Source organism: Panthera onca, chromosome A1 (genome assembly GCF_046562875.1).
Source record: "Panthera onca isolate mPanOnc1 chromosome A1, mPanOnc1 haplotype 2, whole genome shotgun sequence".
Taxonomy (NCBI): domain Eukaryota; kingdom Metazoa; phylum Chordata; class Mammalia; order Carnivora; family Felidae; genus Panthera; species Panthera onca.
The window spans coordinates 116,852,791-116,863,005 of record NC_138339.1 but is presented as its reverse complement, the minus strand read 5'-3'; the positions used below and the strand labels follow the sequence as shown (position 1 = coordinate 116,863,005).

Below are 10,215 nucleotides of genomic sequence, written 5' to 3'. Positions count from 1 at the left end.
GAAAGACATCTTGGAGAATACACAGTCCATCTTTACCATGTGGCCGATCAGGAAGCAAAGTTTCAAGGTGAGAAAGAACTCACAACACAGTGTCTGCAGACTTAGGACTCAAAGGTGACAATTCTAATTCTTATACCAGATTTCCTTTTACCTCCAAGCTACCTCTCATGGTAATGGTTTGGTGAGATGTCTGTCTAGATTTAATGAATGCTCTTTAGGGAAGGGTATCTGATTGCTAAAGTGGATGGCAGAGAGAATTAAGCAGAGACAGTGAGGAAGGAAAATTTGTTTCTCTTAAATTACAGACCTTGACAGCTTCCCTAAACCCCAGTGCCAAATGACATTCCAGTTGCTATGGTAACAGTGTCAATAAGCAACATTCTCTACCAGGAGGCTGAAGCAGATACAGTGGCTATACATCTTGGAAGATGCTCATTCCTGTCTCCCTACAACTATGGCTCAGGAAGGTCCTGAGTCTCATCTACTGAAAAGCCAGGAGGTCAGCCCACTGAAGGCATACACCTGTCCTCTTCCTAGCATCATGTGTAATAGCTGATCTCTGAATCTGATTAGACCTTGGAGATCATTTGGTCCAATTGCCTCATTTGAAAGCAGAGGACACTGAGGCACAGAGCAGGCACGGCCATGCAGTGAGATCACGGCACCTCGGGAGCCTGATCCCAGAGCTTCTATGCCCAGCACAGGCTCTTCTCCTTGTACTGCCCCAGCAGGGCCCTTCAGAGTCGAGGCTGGCCTTTGTGCCACCTCATCTGTGCCAGCTCGGCTGTGTGAATACAATGAACAGAGGGTGTGACACGCAGCAAATAAAGCTCCTTATTGATTGGGAGGCCACTGGAAAGAGTTGTTTTCATGGACTTGGCATCAGCAATGTGCTCCTCTCTGCAGAGAGAGGGAGAGAGAGAGGTGATCCTTGCCCAGAGAAATTTCCTCTGAGAAGAATGTGTTTTGAAATTGACTATGCTATAGGGCTATAGATGTATATTCAACTACTTAGAAGGAGCCTATAATTATGCCATTCTCTCTGAGTGTGTTGTTATGATAGCAGGAGAACTTCAGGCAGGCACTCATGATGAATGGGTATCTTGATAAAATACCAGCCCAAACTTGGTGTGAAAATCTTTCTATTGAAGATGCCAGATTTCAAAAAGAGACACAGCTGCACCAGAGACAGTTACAAACAAGAGGATTCCATACTTGAAGTAATAAAAGAGAGACTTTCACTTTCTCACTCCCTCCCTTAACATCTTGTATATTGCTCGAATTTAACAATTCCTACTGTGTTTAATAAATACCGGTTACTTCTATGTCCCCAGCTTGACAGTGAGCTCATGAAAAATAGGAGCAAGCAGCAAAAATAAATAGGTCAGACTTTTAAATCAAACTTTTGCTTTCCTTTGCACCAAAGTGAATCAACCATTAGAGATATTATAGTAAAATCATCATTGACTTGATTCTGCTCTATTTAATTCACTGGCTGAATTCAAAAGACAGTGAAGCAAACTGTTAACTGCCTAAACTCACTGTTTCAACAGTCCATCTGATAGAAGAAAGATAAAGTAACCTGAAGAAAGTGGCTACTTTGATTAATAGGAAAGTAGCAACAATAGAGACCTATGGAGGTGATTTGATACCTGAGTGAGGAAATCTTGGGCTGTCAGCGACACAGTGCAGCTACTCATTCTTTATTGCTTTCTTGATCCTGCAGTGTCAGAATTCATTTGCTGAATAAAGAAAAGGAGTTTTACACTCTCAAAGAAGTAATAATGCTGCAATATGCCTCACTGGAAGCCTCACTCTAACAAAACAAAGGAAATACAGGTGTCAAACATCATCAAGAAGACTAATGTAAATATTTGTATGTTAGATACTGAGAAAATAAGAATACTGTTGTTAATTCTCACCCGGGGCATCCTATCTTGTCAACCTATTTGTGTCTTTATAGCTAAAGTGTGTTTCCTGTGGCCAGCATCTACTTCTGCGTTGTTTTTTTTTAATCCAATTTGAGAATCTCTGCCTTTCTATTGGAGTCTTTATAACATTAACAGTTATTGTGCTTACTGACATAGGTTAAAATCTATTATCTTGTTTTCTATTTTTTTTTCTGAGTTTTGGTTTCTTCTTCTTTTTTTAATGTTCTATTTTATTTTTGAGAGAGATAAAGAGAAACAGAGTGTGAGCAGGGGAGGGACAGAGAAAGAGGGAGACACAGTATCCAAAGCAGGCTCTAGGCTCCATTCTGTCAGCACAGAGCATGACACAGGGCTCAAACTCACTAACTGTGAGATGGTGACCTGAGCTGAAGTCGGACACTTAACCAACTGAGCCACACGGGCACCTCATGTTTTCTTTCTCCACTTCTACTGCCTTCTTTTGGTTTGCTGGATATTTTCATGATGTTATTTAATCTAATTAGTATTGAGCTACACTTCTTAGTTTTCTTATTTTAATGTTTGCTACAGACTTCATAGTATACTTAAATTATCAGCTTGCCTTTTAGTGATTTTATACTACTTCATACATAGTACAAAACCTTAAATAGTATATTTCCATTTCTCCTCTCCCATTTCCATGATATAATCTTCCACCATTTACTTTTATGTGTTACAATCCTCACACTTTTTAAATTATTTTGTTCAAATAGCCAATTATCTTTTAAAGTGATTTCAAAAATCATAAAAAAGCTTTCACTTTTACCATATGGTTACCACTTCTGGTGCCCTAAATATCTTTCGGTAAATCTGTATTTCCACCTGTATCATTTTCCTTCTGACTGAAAAATTCTTTTAATACTTCTTACAATGCATGTCTTCTGGATATAATTCTTTGAGCTTTTGTATGTCTGAAAATTTTTTTACAGCCTATTTTCACTGGGTATAGAATTGTAAGTTGACAAAGTTTTGTCCTTCAGTACTTTAAAGATGAAGCCTCATTGTTTTCAAGGTATCTGCTGTTAATTTTTTTTTTTTCTTCTGTATACATCTCTTTTCTTCTGGCTGCTTTAAATTTTTCCTTTATCTCTGGTTGTGAGCAGTCTTTTATTTCTTCCATGTTTCAACTTAATTTTTGAATGCATGTAACAGAGTTATAATGACTGTTAAAGTCCTTGCCTGCTAATTCTAACATCTGTGTCAGTTCTGGATTTCAACTAATCCTTCTCCTCATTATAGATTATATTCTCCTTTTCCTTTGCCTTCCTGGTAATTTTTTATTGGATGACAGACACTGTGAATTTTACCTTGTCATGTGTAATATATTTTTGTTTTCCTATAAATATTTTTTTTATCTTTCTCCTGGGAAGTAATTAAGTTGGAAACAGTGTGATCTTTTTAGGTCTTGATTTTAAGATTTATTAGGCAGCACCAGAGCTCACTTTACTCTAAAGCCAATTATTCTCACTACTGAGGCCACACCTTTATGAGTACTTCATAGCATGTCATTTTGACAGGTTTGATTTTGAATTATGAGGTTTCATTTTGGCAGATGGGAACAGGCGCTATTCCTAGCCCTGTATAGGCACTGGGTACTGTTCAATTTAACCCTCTTGGATGGCTCCTATAGTTTCTTCATATGTATACACTGATCAGTACTCTGCTGAGTACTTGATGTGGAGCCTCCCAACATTTCTGGAGTTCTCTTTCTGTGCATATCTCTTCTTTTCAGTTCCTTGCCCTGCAAACTATAGCTTCCTTGGTCTGACTCTATGTTCCACCTCTTCAATTCAGAGAATATTCTGGGATCTGCCTGAGTTCCTCTCCTCTGTGCCATAGCCTGGGAATTCCCTTAAGGCAGTAAGCTGGGGGCAATTGTGGGATATATGTGTGTGTGTGTGTGTGTGTGTGTGTGTGTGTGTGTGTGTGTGTGTTTTGTTTTGTTTTTCCTGAGAGACCACTGTCCTTTATTGTCTGATAACCAAAATGTCTCAAAAGTCACTGCTTCACCTATCTTATTCTAGGGTTTATTTGTCACAGTCCCTATTATTCCATCTTGGTCAGAAGCAGAAGTCCAATAAACTAAAGTAACATTCTTTAAAGTGCTTCTCTAGGTTCAAGGATCTACTTCAGTAGATCTTCACTGAGCACCGAACTGATATTTGGACCAGGTTTATCTGTTCTCTCCACTTTTTTTCTTTTAACCATTGGATATTTTGTTCCATACAGTCACTCATTAGTGAGGAAAAACAAAAGGAACTGCACCAGGCTATGTTTATATTTCATAACTCTTTGCCCTTTCATCAGGTGCTTTCAGAATTATTTTGCCAGCTACGGTGTCCATCCAATCAAAACACTCATTGGCCTAGAAGGTTCCTGCCTTCCACTGTGGCAGCCTATCATTCCTGTGACTTCAGTTGTGTCTATATTGCATATCACTCTCTCATGTTTTCTGAAAAAGGCAGAAAACCCAACTGCCAATGAAACCAACTCTTCTAAGCCAAAAGTCACTATTTTATTATTTATAATGAACGGCACTCTAAGAGATTCTTTCAAAAATTCTTACAGAATTCCATAGAAATTTAAGTCACCATACAAGACTATTTCTAGAGACAGGAGTATTTTGATTCTCATCCTATCACACTAGGCAGGTGAGAAGAATCTTTACTTATATGAAACTAACTTTAAAATTATGTGCACAATCAAAACCATTTATGATATAGCTCTGGCTTCCAATAGGATTATTGTTTCTATACCAAAACTCACTTCCAGTAGTAGACTCTATCTCCTCAGATAGTTTATCATTCTCTCTTCCATTTTTTTTTTTTAATCTTTACTTTGTACTTATGGCAAAGTGGTGTGCCAGGGACACCTAGTTGCTTATGTCATATCCATCTATTCCTTCTAGGTATTGACAGATTCCCCTGTTTCAACAACAAAAGCAAACAAAAACACCTATAACCTCAGACTCCCTTGCAACTAGACTTGTCCATATGACTCTTATCTTCTTCTCCTAGGAGTACGTGGAAACATGTATGAATCCATAATACACGTGCTGCTTTTCTCCCATTTACCACTGCTCCACCCTTTCCTTTCTGAAGTCATGTGTGATGACTGGAGCTATTGCAGCCTTCTGGCATTCAAATGACAAGATCACAGAGACCTTGACCCTGGTCTTCAAGCCACTGAACTGGCATAGCAGTTGTCAGTCTCTGACTTTTCCCAGCAGAAACAAACAAACCAAACCAAACAAAACACAACTTGATTTGTGAGAGATACTCTTTCTTCAGTTACAGCTGAATCCAATCCTCCATATACAAATGGGAAAGAGGATGTTACCGCTGCATAATTACACAATTTCTATTTCTGCCACAATAAAAAGCAGTCATTTTTAGATTTTAAGAGGTAAATCAGTTCAGAACAATCCATTTTACTCATCTTCTAGCTCACCACTTTCAACCATTAGCCAAAATGTCAAGCATGAAAGCACGGATAGCACTGTGTTACAATTCTTTATTTACACCTCTGTTTATAGACTCTGAATTCTTCAAGGGCAATACCTGTGCTTTATTTATGCTTTCACCTTTAGAACTTAAAACACCTCTTGGCACCTATTAAAAGATTAGGAAGTGATTATTTAATTGGATTAGAATAGAGGCAGAAGCAGCCCTTTACTGCCATAGAGGAAGTTGTTCCCACAGGATCTAAACCAGCGCTCAGACACATGATATGATAAGCAAGCAGAAGGGAGCTGGAATATAGGGCCAGTACTTTGTCAATGAACCAGTGTCACACCCCCTAGAACACAGGGAACCTCATGTGGCCCTACAAGGATGAAAGTGTCTTCTAGCATCCTGAAGAAAAATATCTTGCAAAAAAGAAGACTTGATAGATGCTTTAGCAAATACTCCTCCATTCCCAGCATTTTCTGTCTATAATTACACTTCCCAAAAGAGGGCAACATATTAAAAAAGAGGTGTCATATTTACTGCACTGCTTCCCTTAAACTGGATGGTGAATTATAAAGCACAAGTGGCAAAGAGCCAAACAATCCTTGTTCATTTAATCTTGTTTTCTCCTGTGCCAGTTATTGACCAATCAATTGCCTTGGATCTGGCAGGAGTGGTTTTCTCTGAGGGTCTGAGACCAACAGCAACCAGGAGCAGCTCAAACTGGATTTCTTCTCAGCCCTGTACATAAAGGTTAGACAAATTTTCAAGGCAGGAGACTCCTGAGCCTTGACTCATTGACAAATGAAACCGCCTGGGTATGAGATCATACTTCTGCTTCAAGGCTTGCAAGACCATCTTTGGGCTAGTATTGCTGTGATGGAAAGAGCAAATAGAGTGTTGCCCAAAGGGAGTAGGCAGTTTTGACATTGAAAATTATTTTGTAATTTTATATACTGGACACCATTCTCTTCAAATCCACATGGCTGCAATGCTAAGAAAGATCACTCATCGAGTAGAGCCTTGAGTATTTTGAATAGATTAGGAAAAGCAGAATTGAAAAGCCCAGTTTCCCTACAAGTTGGGGGAGGGGGTGGATGGATTTACAATGAAGATTTTTAAATGAAGGTTGAATTTGCAACCATTCATCTCAAAAGGCATGCCTAGACCACCTGATAAATAATACATTTGTATTATGCTTATGAAACATGCAGATGGAGTCCAATTTGCAAATAAATGCCTTGAGGAATTTTTCAAAACTTCACAGGTAACCAAATCCTAGGATTCTCTATATCCTTATTTGTGACGTTTTTATTTTATTTTGTGACAGTTGCCATAAATTCAATTAATCTCTATGGCAAATGAAATTTTGTTGTTTTTTTTTTTTTTTCTTGCTGAAGGAACAAAATGATCAAAAAGTTGGGAAGATGGGAGGCAACAAGCACATTTGCTAACAGGGAAATCAAACAGCGTCACATCAAAATGGGAAGAAAGGACATCTGGGCAGCCTTACCTACTAACCTTGTCCACCACCACCCCTCACCCCTCCCCCCCTGCCCCGCTTTCAGGACATTCTTTCCTTGCTATGGAAAAAAGCAGATGCAATTAGAACCTGCTAAGCTAATAGCTAAAATAATGCTCTGACAGCAAACAGAAACAGAAAGCGAAAACTTGGAATTTGCGGGCATGGAAAATACTGCAAGGGAAGGACAGTTGAATGTGTTCCAGGATCCTAGGGCAGCCCCTGGCAGCTGCCCAGAGCACAGCAGGTAAGCATGCCCAATATCGGCTTCTTGTACCAAAGTGACAATTCTGCCTGATGTATATACCCATTGAGGCATACACATGTAGCAGGAACATGCATACAGAAATGGAAAAACATGACCGCTGAATTCCCTTTACACATGACACATGTTCTCTAGTCTGCAGTGACTACTGTGGGGCTCTGCTTTGTGACTGGCCCAACAGAAGCACAGCTCACATAGTCCCTACTATAGCCCCATGTGTTAAGTGATTACACGTCAAGAAATTAAAGCACGGGGAGGTGAAAGTCTTGCCAAGGTCAAATGGCCAAGTGTGGCAAAGCTATAATCAGAAATCAGGTCTGATGAGCCTGAACTCAGGCTTTCCACCTCACGTCTTCTCCAGTAGATGCCTATGTTGTGTGAAAAGCAGATGGTATTCCTACAACCCAAATTCTGTCCAACATGTGTGACAGAGCATGCTGGTTAAAAGGCATCTCAGTGTTCCTTTGGTAAATAAAGCATTCATTAGTAATGGCAAAATAGTAAATTCTGATTTTTCTTAAAACTAGACACATGCCAAGGACAAAGATGGCAGAGGGGCATAAGAAAGGAAACACCTGCAATTCTGTTTTTGATGACCTAAATTTTTCCCCTCTCATGCTTGTTCTTCTAGGTCACACTGCTCCTGTGCAAGGAAAGACCTTTTCTCTCACTGGAGCCCAGGCTGCTGGAAAGTGTCTCCTGAAACAACAGGACACAGGGATAGCCCCACAACAACATAGCTCACCTGCTGAAACAACCCCACTGAACTAGATTCTGGAGCATAGACAGGGAGAGGAGCTGCTAAGGGAGATGTCACTGTGCAGGGAACACTCTACTTTCTGTCTCCTACATGCTGGTGCCAAAGAAGATGTGTGAGTCATAAATCAGAGGAAGGACGATTACTATGGCAGGAAAGATGAAGTGAGCAGAATGTCATTGGAATTGGGCCATTTCTCCAAGCTCTAGGGCTGACGTGATGCTATTTGTTGCATCATTTATTCACCTAATAAAGTGTTCAACAAATATTTATTGAGAGCCACCTATGTTCAAGGCTGTAGCTTTTCTCATGAAACTGATATTCTAGGAGATGGAAAGTTATGCAAATAAATAAGTAAATAAATAGATGGATAGTTAGGTTGGGATAAGTTCTGCAAAACAGAAAGACACTGCTTAAGGAGGACAAAATCTACTAGTTTGTATAGTTCATATACAAACTAGTTATATAAGGTGAGTCCCCTCAAACAAAGTAACATTTGAGCAAAGACCAAGAGAAGTGAGATGGACAGCTAGGAAAGGTCATTCCAGGGAGAGGGAACAGCCTCTGCAAAATCCTTAAGATTGGTAAGTGCCTGGTATGTTGGGGAAACATTAAGGAAACACTGTATGACCACAGAGGGAGCAGCAGGCAGCAAGGACAGAGAGGCCATGCTGGCGGGCAGATCACATGGGGCTGAAATACTCAGGACATTGAAAGGACTTTTACCATGTAACTCTGAATAAATGAAACTCACTGGAGAGTTTTAAGCTAAAAAGTCACTTTGGCTGTATACAAAACAAGAGTGAAAACAGAAACACAGCCAGTTAGGAGGCTAGAGCAATAATCCACAGAGAAATAGACCAGAATGGGAACAGTGAAGGCTGTGAGGAGTGTTGCATGTTGAGTACGTAAGAAAGATAGTGACAAAGAGGGACACTAAGATATCTTTGGCCCAAGTGACTGGAAAAATGGAGTTATCACTAACTGAGAATGGGAGGAGGAGAATGGGAGGTGTTTTGTATAGGTTAGGCTTTCATGCCTACCAGGTATTAAAATAGGCATTAGACACCATCACCTGCCACTGCTGTGACTCCTAGCTCCATGATAAAGCTATATGATTTAATAGGATGCATGAATTTTATTGACAGCCATCTTTCCTGTTATATTGTGGTCTGTTGAGAGCAGTGATAGGTTTTTTTGTTGTTGTTGTTTTATCTCCACTGTGTTCCTAGCACCAAGCACGGTGCCAGACTAGTAGCCTGCACTTGGTAACTAACGAATAGGTGAATGGATGAAAGTGTGAGGCAGTGAGTCCTCCCAACACCTCCACGGGGTAGGTTCTGGGCCAATGGAAACTTCTAGTCAGAGAACCAAAGAACTGCACCAGTGGAAGGACCCATGCAGATACGATCGTAGTGGTACTTTCTCTTTCCCATTGGTTCAAATCGTACCTTCACTTCATTTTAAGGTTATCAGATGCTGATTTTTTTTTTACTATTACAGAATTTAGGAGAATACAAAAAGATCTATTTCCAAAATAAAATGCCACAGAATTCTTTCCTTGATTTTAAATGGCACCATGGCTGCCTAACTCAAGTTTTCTAACACATCAACTTGAAAATTCATTGTGCGGTTCCTCCATAGTCTCACCCAACCCACCAGAACATTCCAGCCATACATTTTTGTGCCTCTGACATTACACCCTGGAACACTCATCCACATGCTAGCTTTCCCTTCAGTCAGGGCAGGCTGTGGCCTGTATTTTAGTTCCAGAAGGGTCCTGCAACAACACATTCTCCAAGAAAAGCTGATCTTCATGTGTAGAATGCCACCATTAAGAGGCATTTCTTTGTACTGACTTTCCCTTTTCAAAAACACTTTAACAAGATAGGTTAAGAAATGAAGCCATTAGGAGTGCCTGGGTGGCTCAGTCTGTTAAGCATCCAACTCTTGATTTCTGCTGAGGTCACGATCTCATGGTTTGAGAGATTGAGCCCCACATTGGGCTGCATTCTGACAGCATGGAGCCTGCTTGGGATTCTCTCTCTCCCTCTGCCCCTCCCCAATCCTCATGCATGTATTCTCTCTCTCTCTCTCAAAATAAATAAACTTAAAAAAAATAAACAAAGCCATTATTTCCTAGTCACATGTTATCAAACTAGAATGATCTCTATGTGAATCAATGGACCTAGAAGGAGATAGTTCACTAAGGGCATCTAAGACTGAACTTGGTGGGGGGCAGGGGGTGTCCTGGGGTAGCAGAAGAGCAATGA

At 40.1% G+C, this 10,215-nt stretch overlaps 1 long non-coding RNA gene across 3 annotated transcripts; it reads left to right on the top strand.

The window, feature by feature from the left end:
- The first annotated feature begins 398 nt into the window (after positions 1-398).
- Positions 399-8,210, top strand: LOC132681397 (uncharacterized). 3 transcript variants are annotated; one of them, XR_009611042.1, is made up of 5 exons: positions 399-499; positions 1,727-1,876; positions 6,037-6,151; positions 6,967-7,167; positions 7,817-8,210. It is a non-coding gene; the product is annotated as an uncharacterized LOC132681397 (long non-coding RNA). The 3 variants fall into 3 exon arrangements; XR_009611041.1 differs by having other exon boundaries at positions 399-1,866; XR_009611040.1 differs by having other exon boundaries at positions 399-1,876.
- The last annotated feature ends 2,005 nt before the right edge of the window (positions 8,211-10,215 follow it).